Source organism: Capricornis sumatraensis, chromosome 3 (genome assembly GCF_032405125.1).
Source record: "Capricornis sumatraensis isolate serow.1 chromosome 3, serow.2, whole genome shotgun sequence".
In the NCBI taxonomy this organism is placed as follows: Eukaryota; Metazoa; Chordata; class Mammalia; order Artiodactyla; family Bovidae; genus Capricornis; species Capricornis sumatraensis.
Window position 1 is genome coordinate 53,401,942 of NC_091071.1, and position 17,986 is coordinate 53,419,927.

The window sequence follows — 17,986 nt, forward strand, 5'->3', positions numbered from 1 at the left end:
TCTGATTTTTAATACAATGTTTAAGTTTGTCAAAGATTTCCTTCCAAGGAGCAAGCATCTTTTAATTTCATGGCCGCAGTCAACATCAACAGTGATTTTGGAGCCCAGGAAAAGAAAATCTGCCACTGCTTCACTTTTCACCTTCTATTTGCCATGAAGTGATGGTACTGGATGCCATGATCTTAGTTTTCTAAATGTTGAGTTTCAAGCCAGCTTTTTCATTCTCCTCTTTCACCCTCATCAAGAGGCTCTTTAGTTCCTCTTCACTTTCTGACATCAGAGTGGTATCATCTGCATATTTGTAGTTGTTGATATTTCTCCCAGCAATTTTGATTCCAGCCTGTGGTTCATCCAGTCTGGCATTTTGCATGATGTACTCTGCTTATAAGTTAAATGAGTAGGGTGACAATATATAGGCTTGTCATACTTCTTTCCCAATTTTGAACCCAGTCAGTTGTTCCATGTAAGGTTTGAACCATTATTTCTTGACCTGCATTAAGGTTTCTCAGAAGACAGGTAAAGTAGTCTAGTGTTTCCATTTCTTAAACAATTTTCCATAGTTTGTTGTGATCCACAGAGTCAAAGACTTTTGTGTAGTCAATGAAGTGGAAGTAGATGTTTTTCTAGAATTCCCTTTCTTTTTCTATGGTCCAGTGGATGTTGGCAATGTGATTTCTGATTCCTCTGCTTTTTCTGAACCTAGCTTATATATATGGAAGTTCTTGGTTCATGTACTGCTGAACCCTAGCATGAAGGATTTTGAGCATAACTTTACTAGCATATGAAATGAGCACAGTTGTACAATAGCTGGAACACTGCTTACAATTGCCCTTCTTTGGGACTGGGATGAAAACTGACTTTTCCCAGTCTTATGGCCACAGTTGAGTTTGCCAAATTTGCTGTCATATTGAGGGCAGCACTTTAAGAGCATCATGTTTTAAAATTTGAAATAGTTCAGCAAGAATTCTATCACCTCCACTAGCTTCGTTCATAGTGATGCTTCTTAAGGCCCACTTGACTTCAGACTCCAGGATGTCTGGCTCTAGGTGAGTGATCACACCATCATGCTTATCTGGGTCATGAAGAACTTTTTGTGTATAGTTCTTCTGTGTATTCATGCCACCTCTTCTTAATATCTTCTGCTTCTGTTAGGTCCATACCATTTCTGTCCTTTATTGTGACCATCTTTGCATGAAATGTTCCCTTGGTAGCTCTAATTTTCTTGAAGCAATCTCTAGTCTTTCCCATTCTATTGTTTTCCTCTGTTTCTTTATACTGATCATTGAGGAACGCTTTCTTATCTCTCTCTGCTATTCTTTGGGACTCTGCATTCAGATGGTTATATCTTTCCTTTTCTCCTTTGCCTTTAGTTTTAATGTCTAGTATAATATTATCAACCACTTTTCATAGTTCTTCGGGCAGTTTCTACCAGATCTAATCCCTTCATCATGTCCACTGTATAATCATGGGCTTCCCTGGAAGCTCAGCTGGTAAAGAATCTGCCTGCAATGCATGAGACCTGGTTCAATTCTTGGGTAGGGAAGCTCTACTAGAGAAGGGTTATGCTACCCACTCCAGTATTCTTGTGCTTCCCAGGTGGCTCACATGGTAAGGAATCCACCTGCAATGAGGGAGACCTGGGTTCCATCCCTGGGTTGGGAAGATCCCCTGGAGGAGAGCATGGTAACCCACCCCAGTATTCTTGCCTGGAGAATCCCCATGGACAGAGGAGCCTGGCAGGCTACAGTCCATGGAGTTGCAAAGAGTCAGACATGATTGAGCAGCTAAGCACAGCACTGTATAATCATAAGGGATTTAATTTAGTCCTAGTGGTTTTTATCTACTTTCTTCAATTTAAGTCTGAACTTTGAATACGGCTGATGATCTGAGGCACAATCAGCTCCAGGTGTTGTTTTGGCTGGCTGCATAGAGCTTCTCTATCTTCAGTTGCAAAGAATGTAATCAATCTGTTTTCAGTATTGACCATTTAGTGATGTCCACGTGTAGAGTCATCTCTTGTATTGTTAGAAAAGGGTGTTTGCCATGTCCAGTGTGTTTTCTTGACAAAACTTAGCACACTGTGAGATAAGAGGCCAAACCTATTCTTTTGCACGTAGCTATCCATTTATGCCAGGCTTCCCCAGCTCAGATAGTAAAGAATCTGCCTTCAATATAGGAGACCCAGGTTCAGTCCCTCAATTGGAAAGATCCCCTGGAGAAGGGAATGGCTACCCAGTCCAGTATTCTTGTCTGGAGAATTCCATAGACAGAGGAACCCAGTGGACTGCAATCCATGGGTTGCAAAGAGTCAGATGTGACTAAGCGATGAACACTTTCACTTTTCAGCCTTTTGTCCGAGAAATATTTGTTAAAAATTATTTTTCTACATGGAAGAATATCTTTGTCTACAAGGATGAATCTGGAGTAGGGGACTGGAACCCATTCCAGTATTCTTTTCTAGAAAGTTCCATTGACAGAGGAACCTGGCAAGCTATAGTCCATGAGAGAGAGTCAAAGACAACAGAGCACACACAGATTCACAAGAATGAAACAATATTTAGAAATCTGTTACCTTAATACACCATATTAATAGCATTAAGGAGAAAAAATCTAATAATTATCTTCAAGATAGTGCAGAAGCATTTGACAAAATTCAATAACATACTTAATTTTAAATTTTAAAATAAATAAGGAATTTATATACAGACAGTTCATTTACATGACAAAAGATGCCTCAGCCTCCAAATGATTATCATGTCAATGGAAAAATATTGGAAGCTTTGTCCCTAGAATCGGGATCAGGATGTAAGTCTTTGCATATCACCACCATTATTTAGTATCCAGCTAGATGAACCAGCCAATGTAACTTGACAATGCAAAACAAGATAAAACTAAACAAAAAGGAGGTTAAAAAATATAGAAGGGTGCAGAATACTATCAAAATTTTCTAATGATAGTTATGGATATACCTGGAATGCTAATCTAAACAGTAAGAGAATTCAGAAATGTAGAAACATACAAAGCAAATGTGCACAATCAATATTTTTTGTAAATACATATAACAGCCAGATAAAAGATTCAGTGGGGAAAAAAGGAGCAAATACCATTTGTTATGGCATCAAGGGAAGCAAAATATATAAGAACATAAAGCAATAAATAAGTGAAATACGTTTTGAATATTACTAATGGTCACGACAGAGGGTAACAGTTCATGGAAAGACACCACGTTCTTGAATAGGAGAAACATCTTAAAGATGTCATTTGGCCCCTAAATAAATTATAAAGTATTTATGATCCAAATAAAAATAGTAGATACTTATTTTGAAACCAGATGTCCTAATTCTAAATTTTATATACAGTCAACACTTAGTATTATTGGAGGATCAGTTCCAGGGCACTCCTCCTCCCTGCTGATACCAAAACCTACATACACTCAAGTCCCTTATATAAAATAACATAATATTTATATAAGACCTATATATATGTTTATATATACAATATTTATATTTTTATAATTTTATAATTATAAATTATTGTATTTATTTTTTATTTTATATTTATATAATTTAAAGTTTATAATATTTATATTTAACACTATATATATATGTGTTAAATCATGTTTAGATTACTTTTAATATCAAATAAAATGTAAATACTACATAAATAGTAAATACAATGTAAATGCTATGTAAATAGTTGCCAGGTAGGTGGCAAATTCAAGTTTTGCTTTTCAGGACTTTCTAGAAGTCTTTCTGTTCAAGGTTGGTTTCCGTTCTGCAGATACAGAAACCTCAGATACAGAAGGATGACTTTGGAGTAAAAGTAAATAGTCATGAAGTTTCTAAATAGCAGGGGTTAGGAGATAAGCCCTGACAGATATATAACCCAATAATTAAAACAGTGGTAACAGTACATGATGAGAAGGACAGAGACTAGGAGGAGGAGAAATGTGTATGCAGAGCATTCTTTAAAGCAGAAATAGTAATCAGAACGGGGAGTGCAATGCTCACTGCAGCATTATGTACAATAGCCTTGTCATGGAAGATATCTAGATGTCCATCAACAGATGAATGGATAAAGAAGTTGTGGTATGTTTATACAATAGAGTAATACTCAGTCTTTAAAAGGAACAAATCCAAATCAGTTCTATTAGGGCAGGTGCTCCTAGAGTCCGTTATATAGTGAAGTAAATCAGAAAGAGAAAAATAAATATATTAACACATAAATACGGAATCTAGAAAAAATTGGCACTGATGAACCTATTTGCAGGGCAGAAATGGAGCTGCAGACAGAAAATATCTTGTGGACATAGCAGGGGAGGGAGAGAGTGGGACAACTTGAGAGAGTAGCAGTGAAGCATATGCACTACCATGTGCAAGTAAACAGCTAGTGGGAAGTGTTGGTATAGCACAGGGTGCTCATTCTGGTACGCTGTGACTGCCTAGAGGGGTGGGGTGGGATATTCCAATTAAATATATTTGGAGGGGATGGAATTCCAGTTGAGCTATTTCAAATCTTAAAGATGATCCTGTGAAAGTGCTGTCCTCAATATGCCAGCCAATCTGGAAGACTCAGCAGTGGCCACAGGACTGGAAAAGGTCAGTTTTCATTGCAATCTCAAAGAAAGGCAATGCCAAACAAGTTTCAAACTACTGCACAACTGCACTCATCTCACTTGCTAGCAAAGTAATGCTCAAAATTCTCCAAGCCAGTCTTCAACAGTATGTGAGCCATGAACTTCCAGATGTTCAAGCTGGATTTAGAAAAGGCAGAAGAACTAGAGATCAAATTGCCAGCATCTGTTGGATCATCGAAAAAGCAAGAGAGTTCCAGAAAAACATCTACTTCTGCTTTATTGACTATTCCAAAGATTTTGACTGTGCGGATCATAACTGTGGAAAACTCTTAAAGAGATGGGAACACCAGACCACCTGACCTGCCTCTTGAGAAATCTGTATGCAGGTCAGGAAGCACAGTTAGACCTAGACATGGAACAACAGACTGGTTTCAAATCAGGAAAGGAGTACATCAAGGCTGTATATTGTCACCCTGCTTATTTAACTTATATGCAGAGTACATCATGAGAAACACCAGGCTGGATGAAGCACAAGCTGGAGTCAAGATTGCCGGGAGAAATATCAATGACCTCAGGTATCCAAACGTCACCACCCTTATGGCAGAAAGCGAAGAGGAACTAAAGAGCCTCTTGATGAAAATGAAAGAGGAGAGTGGAAAAAGTTGGCTTAACACTCAACATTCAGAAAACTAAGATCATGGCATCTGGTCCCATCACTTCATGGCAAATAGATGGGGAAACAATGGAAACAGTGACAGTTTATTTTGAGGGGCTCAAAAATCACTGCAGATGGTGACTGCAGCCATGAAATTAAAAGACACCTGCTCCTTGGAAGAAAAACTATGACCAACCTAGACAACATATTTAAAAGCAGAGACACTACTTTACCAACAAAGTCTAGTCAAAGCTATGATTTTTTCAGTAGTCATGTATGGATGTGAGAGCTGCACTATAAAGAAAACTGAGTGCTGAAGAATTGATGATTTTGAATGGTGATGGTGGAGAATACTCTTGAGAGTCCCTTGGACTGTGGGGAAATCCAACCAGTCTATCCTAAACAAAATCAGTCCTGAATATTCATTGAAAGGACTAATGCTGAAGCTGAAACTCCAATACTTTGGCCACCTGATGCGAAGGACCGACTCATTGGAAATGACCCTGATGCTGGGAAAGATTGAAGGCTGGAGGAGAAGGGGCTGACAAGAGGATGAGATGGTTTCATGGCATCACCGACTCAATGGACATGAATTTGAGTAGGCTCCGGGAGTTGGTGATGTACCAGGAAGTCTGGAGAGCTTCAGTCCATGAGGTCACAAAGAGTCGGATATGACCAAGTGACTGAACTGAACATATATATAAATGAAAAAAAGAATGGGGAGTGGAATGACATCATCACCCAGAGAACCATTGATTCCTGTCCTTTCTCATTTTCTCTTCTTTGGAAATGTGCCGCCAGGAAAAGAAACAGGCGTAGTTGGTAATGGTTGCTCTCTAAGCCTTAAAACAGCAAACACATTGAAACTATCACCTGTTTAGTGTAAAAGTCTGTGGAAAAAAAAGCCATCTTCCTCGTTAATTTTTGCATGGAGTAAAATGTGTGATGCCAGTTAAAGTTACAGCTAATAACTGTAACTTACAGTTATTAGCATATAATTTCTGTGATTTCATAGAATCATGGACACCAAACTATACCTGTGGATGACCTAGGAGTACTTAACCTTCCACATATATCCTTAGCTTACATTTTGAGCAAAATTTCAATGGATATTATATTGTTTCTAAATTCTACCTATGTTTTCTTCTCTAAGACCCCAGCTAGCAGGCATTTCTCTGGCCTTCTGAGAGCTAAACGCTACCATCATACAATTTTTTTTTAAGGTGTTTCTTACATAGTTTTGCCATTTCAATTTCTGTTACACTTTTAACTTTCCTCTGACCTTTTTTTTCCTTATCTTATCTCAGTCTATATATTATATTCCATCTATTAGTTTCTGAAATTTTCTGAAAACACATTTATATACATAATCCCCAGTCTCTTATTGTTTATCCCATGTCTTAGTTCACTCACTTTTCATAACAAAAATGCCATAGGTTGGGCAGTTTATTCAACAGAAATTTACTTCTCCCAATTTTGGAGGATGGAAAGCCCAGTTTCAAGATTCCAGCAAGGTGCCAAGATTAAACTTTCATCCTGAGGCCTCTTCTCTTAAATTGTAGGCAGCTGCCATCTAGCTGTGTGCTCATATGACCTCTTCTTTGGGTATGTGGAGAGACTGAGCTACCTGGTGTGTCTTCTCATAGGGACACTAATCCTAATCTTCAGGGCCCCACCTTTATGATCTCATTTAAACTTAATTCAGTAAAGAATCTGCCTGCAATGCAGGAGATCTCTGTTTGATCCCTGGGTTGGAAAGTTTCCCTAGGGAAGGGATGGCTACCGACTCCAGCATTCTTGCCTGGAGAACTCCCTGGACAGGAGAGCCTGGTGGGCTACAGTCCATGGGATTCCAAAGAGTTGGATACCACTGAGGACTAACACTTTCATTTTTTTCAATTTTTCACTTCCTTAGAGGCTCCGTCTCCAAATGTAGCCCCACTGGGGGTTAGTGCTTCAACATATGAATTTGAAGGACACAAAGATTCAGTGCATAACACCCCATTATTTCATTACAAGTTCTCTGTCTATAACACATTACCTCATAATAAAGCAGACAAAACAACGACAAAACTAACATTGCATTCCTCCTACAAATCAGATAATGTCCCCTTTTCTGAAATGAGTTTTGCAAAAATTGTCATTGTTTAAGTCTATTTCCTGTCAGTTACTGATGGCTATCTTCTTGATCTTCTTCGTGATACAACCTGTTTCCTCACAAGCTTCAAAATTCTCTTTCCTTTAAGGTTCATTTTGGTTGCTTTACACTTTTATTTCTTTGTATTCATGTAATAAATGCAACCAGTCACTTTTCTCCTTTGGCTTCTGTGTCTGGGAAGCTTACCCAGCTGTATCAGTCTTATTTTCACTGTTACTCAGTCATTAAAAAATCTGTTTAGGATTGTTCTTCATCTCTAAGGATATACAAAGAGCTCTTGCTATAAAACAAAACGAAACAAAACATCTCCAGGTCTGCACACCAGGACAGTTTCTGAGGCTGCAGATTACACTCCAATGTGTGCTCCATAAATTTAAGGTAACTGTATACATTTGTTTACTCAAGTCTAGGCTTGTTGTTTATTGTCCTGGCATCAACTCCAGCTCAGCATTTGCAGTACTGGCCTCAGATCCATGAGAAAGGAACTGTGTTCTTCTCCTGGCAGTTTAGAGACTCTAACTCTGACTTTACATTCCATGAGTTGAGGAGTTATCTGAGCCAAGGAAACATGTCCACCTAAAGCTTAAACCTCCCATTCTAATCATCCTGAAAATGCTGGGACCGCAGAGCTTCCTGCCCCTGTGGCTTCTGCTCACACTCAGGGACTGCACAAGTCATTTGACTGGATTCTCCTTTCAGATGATGGACCTGGCCTCTTCTGTGCACATCCCTAGTCTCAAGGTGTGGCCACAGGAAGGGTATTTACACTGAGAAGTTGAACAGCAGTCAAATGGGCAGGTTGAAATGAGACCTAAACCCACATGAGAGGCCCTGTTAGTGTAGGAAGGAACTGGGATGGCCGAAAAAGGGTCTTCTGGGGCTGGGGGCCACTTCATCCTGTACCAGCATGTTCCTGAACAAAACTCCAAGAGTCCTAAGAATCCTGAGAAATTGAAATTTGAAATGTATCTTCTTGGGTGTTTTGAGTATTTATGAGTAAAGATAGATACCAGAAGTTACCTAAGAGAGTGTGTCTTCCTGTATAAACTTGGGATATGTCAAGTATACGGGCTTTAATTTGTACCCTTGCCTCAGGCTCCACAGATACTAGGGAAAAGTCTCGGTAGTTTTCCTAGAATAAACACTTCTTAGTTTGGATAATGAATTATATGTTCCCTTATTCACTTCTACTCTAAACCTTCCCTGACCCCATTTTAAAAGTATCTATTAAACAGTTGAATTTTTCTTGTTTTTTTTTTCCCTTTTGTTTTTTACACATAGATATAGTTCATGCTTTTATTATGCACCCTAAACCCTACATTTTCCCATTATTTTCAACCAGTCATAAGAATAGTTCTCAACAATAACCATGAAAACAGCTAGTTTTAATCATGTTATTCTAATAACTCTATTGATCAAATATTATACTTTCCAGGTCCTGTGAAGCATGGGCCACCTCTGAAGGTAACTAGCAATCTTTGACTTGTTAAATGGAATTGAAGTAGGGTTCCAACAAAAGTCAGGTTTCTCCTGCTGATAAATTTTTAAACCCAGATTCATGGCTGTTCTAAAGATCATTAAAAATTCTTTACTTCCTGGCATTAACATAATAATAAATATCTACTGTCTTCCAAACATTGACTTAAACATCAGAGTTTGGGGGAGAGGGGTGGTTCATTGTTCTTTCTCTGGAGACAAGTGTTCTTAAGCAGAAGCCTTTTTTCTTCTAAGGATCTTCCCATTCCCTCCGGAAGAGAAACTGAAAGTTTTCCTTCCTCTGCTTTTGTTCAACCTCCAAATGGAGATATTATGCATGATAAATAGAAAGAACAAAAAAGACTGATTTCCCTTTCTGCTGTAGAAATCCACTCACTTCTGTTCCATGTGTGACAGATTTGCCCTGCCCTTTGTCTTTCTTAAACTTTCCTTCTGCAGCTGTCTGCAGACATTCTATACCCCTGACTAAAGCTAACGGAGAAAACTTAGTACACTGCATGGCCGAAATACTTTATTGAATTCCTGCTAGTGCCAATCCTTTGCAGACACTTACAGCCCACTAAGATGCTCACAGGTCATTTCTGCATGGTGGTCTCTTTGTTTCATGCTCCTCACTACCTCCGGCTCACTGAACAGCGTAACAACTGCAGAGACTTTCTTTTCCTCTACTCTACCTGCCCAATCAGATAGTGTTATTGTGTTAGTCACCCAGTCATGTCTGGCTCTTTGTGACCCCATGGACTATAACCCACCAGAATCTTCTGTCCATGGGATTCTCCAGGCAAGAATACCGTTTCCTCCTCCATGTGTTACTTTATTTGCTATATTAAACTCCTTCTTCTATATTATAAGAGTTTGGTACATAGTAGGAACTCAACAAATAATGGTTTCTCTTCCCTTGTCTATTAAGAAATATATTAGAATCAGTAAGCAAATGTGATCCTCAGTTGATCAATAAAATTGAGCCTTTGTAAGCCTATGTCAGTGTCATACTGTTTCCAAAATATAAAATTAGACTAGAAATCAGCATCAGTATTTGATATCAAAAACAGTATCAAACTGTTCATAACAAAAAGGGACAATAGATAAAAAAAATATTTTACAAGAAAGCCCCTCAGAAGACTTTTTACCACCATCATTTGATAATCAGGGTTTGGGAGAAGAATCTCAAATAAGAGAGCTGAAAGGGAAAGACATGGTTTTAAAATATGTTGAGTGTGTTTGTCACTCAGTCATGTCCAATTCTTGGCTTCCAAAATAAGGAATTCGCAAAAATTCTTTTGTAAAATGTTCCACCTACAAATTAGGAACATTTTTTTTTTTTTCCTGGCAGTCTATTGTCTTTTCTATCTCATGATGAAAGTAGATGCATCCTTTCATACTCTGATTATTTCCTCTTTGAGCACTCAGTCATCAGGGGCTGAAATAGAAAGAATCCTTTGTTCTTTTCACTCAACTGATCTCAAATGGTGGCCAGACCAGGTCTCATTGGCTGCTGACTCTCTACAGCCATGCCCAGTAAGGTCAGAACACAGAACCAGAAATGTGGAACAAGTGGAAGTCACGACCCTGAACTGTGCTCCATAACCTTTACCTGTTTATGTGATCTTTGAATATCCATTTCCTCAAATGAGCTAGCAATGACAAGACAAAAACCTCACTGTTTCTAAAAGGTTCTAAAGAATCCAGAGGTGTCAGTTAAGACATAATGTGACAGGTAAAGGTGTGCAAGGCATGTCAAAAGTAACTGTAAACTATAATGAATATGGAGATCTCGTACGATTAAGCAGGAAAATATGTAGTATTGCTTTAATTTCCAGTAAACTCTCAAATCAGCGCTGCTTTAACTGCCCCAGGCATTAGGTCACAAGGCACCCCGAGGAAGAACAATCTATTCTATGGCTTTCGGACCACATTTGATTTACATCCTGTCTCCTAAGTTGTTTTACAAGGTATTATATTTATCAGATTAAAAAGTAAGCATATTTTAGATGGGCTTAAAATCACACATCTTGCAAGGTTTCTATTCCCCTGAAGTAATGTATGTGGATAGAATTCAGGGTATTCATGAATTTAGATGCACAGTACTACATTTATTTTCATTAACTGCTGGATGACATATGATATCTCCTTCAATTAGGAATGTAGGCATACAGCAAAATAGCATTAGTGCTATCTGTGACTTTGTCACCAATATAAATCACAGATCCAGTCATACCACATTGTGATTGTTGCAGATATCTGGAAATAATATTTTGATCATCAGTATTTTGAAACTATGATAGTTACGAGATTGCCCTTGGATCTTCTTAAATTTATTAATAAAGAAACATGTATTCTGGTATCACAAATTTGTCTTTATATTTGGATAACTAAATCTTAATATACCTATTATTTGTACTCAATATATTTTATTTCAAATATTTAAAAATATTAATCTAAAAAAAGACACAACATTTTACTGTACTGTAAAAGAGGTAAAAAAATACACAAAATAGCAAAATGCCATAGTTTAGAAGAGGAGTAGTTGACAAAAATTGAGCTTGTATCAGAATCCCAGAGAGCCCCATCTCCAGACCTTTTGATTCAGCCAGTCTGGGGGGACCAGAGAATCCACGTTTCAAACAAGTTCCCAGGTGATACTGATTCAATTGGTCTGAGGACTGCACTTTTTAAATGAATGTAGCAGCATTACTTGGAAGAAAGAATGTGCAGCTCTTAAATCAAAGCAAATCAGTTGCTTAAAAATATTATAAGGATTTTGGCAAGGAACAGTTCAGAAAAAATTGAAAATCACACACATTAAAAAGAAATGCGTAAATGAATTTTCTTGCTATCAGTTCAATTCAGTTGCACAGTCTTGTCCAACTTTTTGTGACCCCATGAACCGCAGCCTGCCAGGCCTCCCTGTCCATCACCAACTTCCCCAGTCCACCCAAACCCATGTCCAGTGAGTCAGTGATGCCATCCAACCATCTCATCTTCTGTTATCCCCTTCTCCTAATGCCCTCAATCTTTCCCAGCATCAGAGTCTTTTCAAATGAGTCAGCTCTTTGCAACAGGTGGCCAAAGTATTGGACTTTCAGCTTAAACATCAGTTCTTCCAGTGAACACCTAGGACTGATCTCCTTTAGGATGGACAGGTTGGATCTCCTTGCAGTCCAAGGGACTCTCAAGACTCTTCTCCAATACCACAGTTCAAAAGCATCAATTCTTCTGCGCTCAGCTTTCTTTATAGTCCAACTCTAACAGCCATACATGACCACTGGAAAAACCACAGCCTTGACTAGACAGACATTTTTGACAGAGTAATGTATTTGCTTTTTAATATGCTGTCTAAGCTGGTCATAACTTTCCTTCCAAGAGGTAAGCGTCTTTTAATTTCATGGCTGCAATCATCATCTGCAGTGATTTTGGAGCCCCCAAAAATAAAGTTTGTCACTGTTTCCACCGTCTCCACTCTTTCCCCATCTATTTGCCATGAAGTGATGGGACCGGATGTCATGAGCTTAGTTTTCTGAGTGTTGAGCTTCAAGCCAACTTTTTCACTCTCCTCTTTCACTTTCATCAAGATGCTCTTTAGTTCTTCTTCACTTTCTGCCATAAGGATTGTGTCATCTGCATATCTGAGGTTATTGATATTTCTCCTGGCAATCTTGATTCTAGGTTGTGCTTCCTCCAGCCCAGCGTTTCTCATGATGTACTCTGTGTGTAAGTTAAATAAGCAGGGTGACAATATACAGCCTTGACGTGCTCCTTTTTCTCTTTGGAACCAGTCTGTTATTCCATGTCCAGTTCTAACTGTTGCTCCTGACCTGCATACAGGTTTCTCAAGAGGCAGGTCAGGTGGTCTGGTGTTCCCATCTTTCAGATTTTTCGACAGTTTATTGTGATCCACACAGTCAAAGGCTTTGGCATAGTTAATAAAGCAGAAACAGATGCTTTTCTGGAACTCTCTTGCCTTTTCGAAGATCAAGTGATGCTGGCAATTTGATCTCTTGTTCCTCTGCCTTTTCTAAAACCAACTTGAACATCTAGAATTTCACGGTTCACATATGGCTGAAGCCTGGCTTGCAGAATTTTGAGCATTACTTTGCTAGTTTGTAAGATGAGTGCAATAGTGCAGCAGTTTGAGCATTCTTTGGCATTGCCTTTCTTTGGCATTGGAATGAAAACTGACCTTTTCCAGTCCTGTGGCCACTGCTGAGTTTTCCAAATGTGCTGGCATATTGAGTGCAGCCCTTTCACAGCATCATCTTTTAGGATTTGAAATAGCTCAACTGGAATTCCATCGCCTCCACTACCTTTGTTCGTAGCAATGCTTTCTAAGGCCCACTTGACTTCACATTCCAGGATGATTCTTGCTATCAGGGCACAGCAAATCCATTATATGAAAACTTATATCTTAAACAGCAGATTTCCTCTCGTAACAATATCAATATAAATCAATGGAAAATATCAACACCATTATCAAAGATAAAATGCATTTTTACCTTGATCAAGGAAAGAAATCTGCAAGATGTATTCTCTAATGTATATACTTCAAAACTCAGTGTCGTTTATGAGTGATGAATGATCCTTTGTAAGGATACAGAACTCATTCTATTCCTTTTTCCTACCCAGAGCACTTTTAAGAAACCTATCCAAGACAGGAAATTTTTTAAAACCAATTGTGAAACTTAATATACACTAATGAATAGTGAAGGGATATTTACATCTATAATTCATTTAAATTCTGAAGGTTGACTTTCTATTTATAATTCAGAGTTAGTCTTACTCCAAATTAGATTACCTGTCTCTGGAGTTTAATTTCCTCTTGAACATGTCCATCTCAGGAAAAGGTATTTTTAAAAGTTGTGTGGTGATAAACTCTTGTTTTACAGCCTCTTCTCCTTGTGATTACAGATTTTTAAGTAATATTAGCTACTGAGTTATGTGTGTTGATGGATTAGGCTATATATTTAGCAACTCTTCATAGCAAAAGGAAAAAACAGATGCACAAACAGTGAAAGGAAAGAAAGATGATGCGACTGCAAATCAATATTCGTGGCATTCTCTATAAACTATGTTCTAGAAATTGATGTCCAGCCCAGAATTCTAACATCATTCCATTCTCCTGGACCCAATGTACGGAAGCTCTTTGTCTATACAACCATTTCATTCAAATTTAACTTACACATTAAAAGAAAGGGTAATGTTTGACTGAGTATAGAGGGAGCTAGAGTGAGAAAAAATATGAGGGACTAGCCTTAATGTATGTTAAAAGAAATGTGTACACTCAAACAATACTCTAGGATGGTGGATAGTTTTCAGACCTCAGAGTGAAGACACATCTATAAATATGTGGGAAAATCAGCAAGAAAAAAAGTATAGTTATTTCAAATAAGTCCTAACAAATTTGAATGCAGGAATTTAGAATTTGAGAATCCCAGGCAGAAAATTAGATTTCTTAAAGGATAAGACCAGAGTCATTTCACTGTTAAACATGATTTTTTACTGACAAAAGCAACAAGGAAAGTTATTGAAATACAGATGCTAAATTATAAAGAAAAATTACTTCTTTGTTTCCTTTGTGTCAAAATAAATGAAAGTTTACTTTAGCATTCAAGATCTCTAAGACATTTCAAGATTATTCTAGCTCTGAGAACAAGCATCTGGGAAAAGCATTAGTAGAATTATTATCACCTCTAATCGGGTGGCTCAGATGGTAAAGCATCTGTCTACAATGCGGGAGACCCAGGTTTGAGCCCTGTGTTGGGAAGATCCCCTGGAGAAGGAAATGGCGGTCCACTCCAGTACTATTGCCTGGAAAATCCCATGGACAGAGGAGCCTGGTAGGCTACAGTCTATGGGGTCACAAAGAGTCGGACATGACAGCAACTTCACTCACTAATCATTTCAAGTGTTTGAGAAAGGGTGAACTTATTAAGTAGTAAATAATAACTGCCCATCACTTGATTAATTTGATAGCATTCTCTTTCTTGTCAAAAGTAAGAAGAAGAAAATGTAGCTCTGAAATTTCATCACTAATGGCTGGGGTTAGTCATCACTTGACTCTTGGCAGTCCCTTGAACTGCAAGGAGATCAAATCAGTCGATCCTAAAGGATATCAGTCCTGAATATTCATTGGAAGGACTGAGGCTAAAGCTGAAGCTCCAATACGTTGGCCACCTAATGCAAAGAGTTGACTCATTAGAAAAGTCCCTGATGCTGGGAAAGATTGAAGGTAGGAGGAGAAGGGGATGACAGAGGATGAGATGGTTGGATGGAATCACTGATTCAATGCACATGAGTTTCAGCAAACTCTATGACATAGTGAAGAGCAGGGAAGTCTGGCGTGCTGCAGTCCATGGGGTCGCAAAGAGTCATACATCACTGAGCGACTGAACCACAAGTCTTCATTTCATATTTTCCCATTTTCTTGTCAATGGGATCCACTTTTTAGAGTGATTGCTTTCCTTGAAATAAAGAGATACTTAGTGTGCCTGTCGGAAAGGGAGAAACATTTCAGTGTTGCTGAAAAGCTTTTGATTGTGAGATAAAAAAAAAAAATCCTAATAAATCTAAAAATCACTGAAACTGCTAGGGGGATTTTAGAGTATAGGGCCCCTATGGGAAACTGGAAACAGATTTTCCAAGTAACTGATCTTGGGAGCAAGCACATTAAAGCAGTTTCAGAAAATCAATGGTTTTTCTGGATGTCTGGTAACAATTTATGGGAAATGCACAATATAAGAAAACAAATTATATGAAAAGATGGAGGGAGTGGTGAGGTGGAATTTTAAAGGAGAAGCAGGCTGGGTCATATAGTGTTCAGCTGCACAGGATTCTAGTTACAAAGGTCACAATGCTCATTCTAGTTCTGTCATTTTCTACCTTAGAACAATTTGATTAACTTGGATTGTACCTTTTGGGGGTTTTTCCTCAGCAAGAAGCCAAGAATAGCAACTTTTGGACTGTGTATGGATCAAATTGGTTAAGATTTTTATATGTCTGGTGGGGTGCTAAGAACTGGAGTCTATTTCAATGAATATAGTTTTAGGATTAAGCTTGGTGAATAGCTAATAGTGTATTATGTATTTTGCTGGACACTTTATCTTATATTTATAATTATTATTAATAGTTACTATGGGTGCATGCTCAGTTGTTTCAGTTGTGTCTGCCTTTTTGTGACCCCATGGATTGGAGCCTGCCAGGCTCTTTTGTCCATGAAATTTTCCTGGCAAGAATATTCCAGTGGGTTACCATGTCCTCCTCCAAAGGATCTTCCTGACCTGAGGATCAAACTTGCATCTCCTGCAAGCAGATTCTTTACCACTGAGCCATGGGAAGCCCTAATAATTACTATGTGTGCTGTGTGTATCAGTCTTCAGTGGTGTCCAACTCTTTGCAACAGCATGAACTGTAGCCCACAAGGCTCCTCTGTCCATGGGATTTCCCAGGCAAGAATACTGGAGTGGGTTGCCATTCCCTTCTCCAGGGGATATTCCTGACCCAGGGATCAAACATGGGTCTCCCACATTGCAGGCAGGTTCTTTACCTTCTGAGCCACCAGGGAAGCTCAAATAATTGCTATAATAATTACTATAACAAAATTTAAAAGTTGCTGAACTCTTTCTTAGCTATTTATTTCATATTAGTTCATTTCTTCTTAATTCAAAACTCTGTGAGATAGGTATTATAATTTAATAATTATAATTATTATTTAATTATAAACTAAGCTATAGTTTACCTACTGTGAAATCGTGGATAAATTAAGTCATTTGTCTAAAAGTTATGTGGTCATAAATTTGAAAGTGAAGGATTATATCTGGGGCCAGACTTTCATACTGTCTACGCCTGGATGTGTCATTTGCTTTTAGAGATCAATAATTAAAATATGAAAAGAACAATTGGTGTTGCTAATTGATGAATTAAAAAATTTACTTATGCAAATCCTGTTTTCTATAGGAACTGTAGATACTGATGTGTGGCTATCGATAATGGGTGAGTGGTGAGGATGATTGGGAGAATATTTTTGTAGAATTGTCATTTCAAGTAATCAGCAACTTGGTAAGCCTTTGAATAGAAATTCCCATTTTGATAGAACTAAATCCTATTTAGTTCATGCCCTTGATTCATCAAAAAGAGGTTATGTATCAGATATTAGATAGCTCTATAATGATATTAGAAGCTCTATAATGAAATGCATCTTTAACAGAAATGTCATTCTTAGTAAGAGGACTGCAGTATAAAACCTGAATGTAACTATAATGGCCTACCCATTTTTGACTATTTGGCTAACAAAATTATTGTTACTGCAGAAATCTCTTTATTTCACTGCAATGGCAACCCACTTCAATATTCTTGCCTGGAGAATCCCATGGACAGAGAGGCCTGGTCGGCTACAGTCCATGGGATTGCAAGGAGTTGGACACAACTGAGTGACTTTCACTTTGACATACAATGTGGCACATATTGCTGATAACTGTGTGCCAAGCAAGCACACAGAATACCTTCGAAAATGCTTATTAAATGAATAAATGAATAGATTAATTAAAAGCTTTCACACTTACTGCTCTTACCAATGACATGAACATCCTCTTACTTCTCAGTCTCTCCAAAATGTTGTTTGAAAAGTTGAATTTTTTAAACTCTAAGTTTTATGATGTTTTTGATGTTTTTGTTTCCTTATCTACTTTTTTGATCAGTTTTTCCCTGTCACCTTTACTGACTGTTCCTCTTCTAAACATGTCATAAGTGCAAGATATTACAGGTTGCCCTTAATTACCTTCTTCAATCATGGTCATTCTCCCTAAGTGACCCCAATTAGCGTCATGGCTTCAACTATTCTATTTATACTGAAGAAATAGAAAAGGGGAGAGGGAGGGTGTGAAAGAGAAAGAGAGAAACACAAAAGGAAGGGATGAAGGAATGGAGGTGGGGAGAAAGGACGGGAAAGAGATAAAGAAAGAAAGAGGAAGAGAGGAAGAAAAGAGAGGGAGGGAGGGTGGGAGGGAGGGAAACAGGCTAGTGCAAATAGCAAGCCAGTATCCCACGATTATCTCATATCAGTATGTCCAAAGTAGAACTTCAGTAAAGTGCAGCCAGATAATCATGA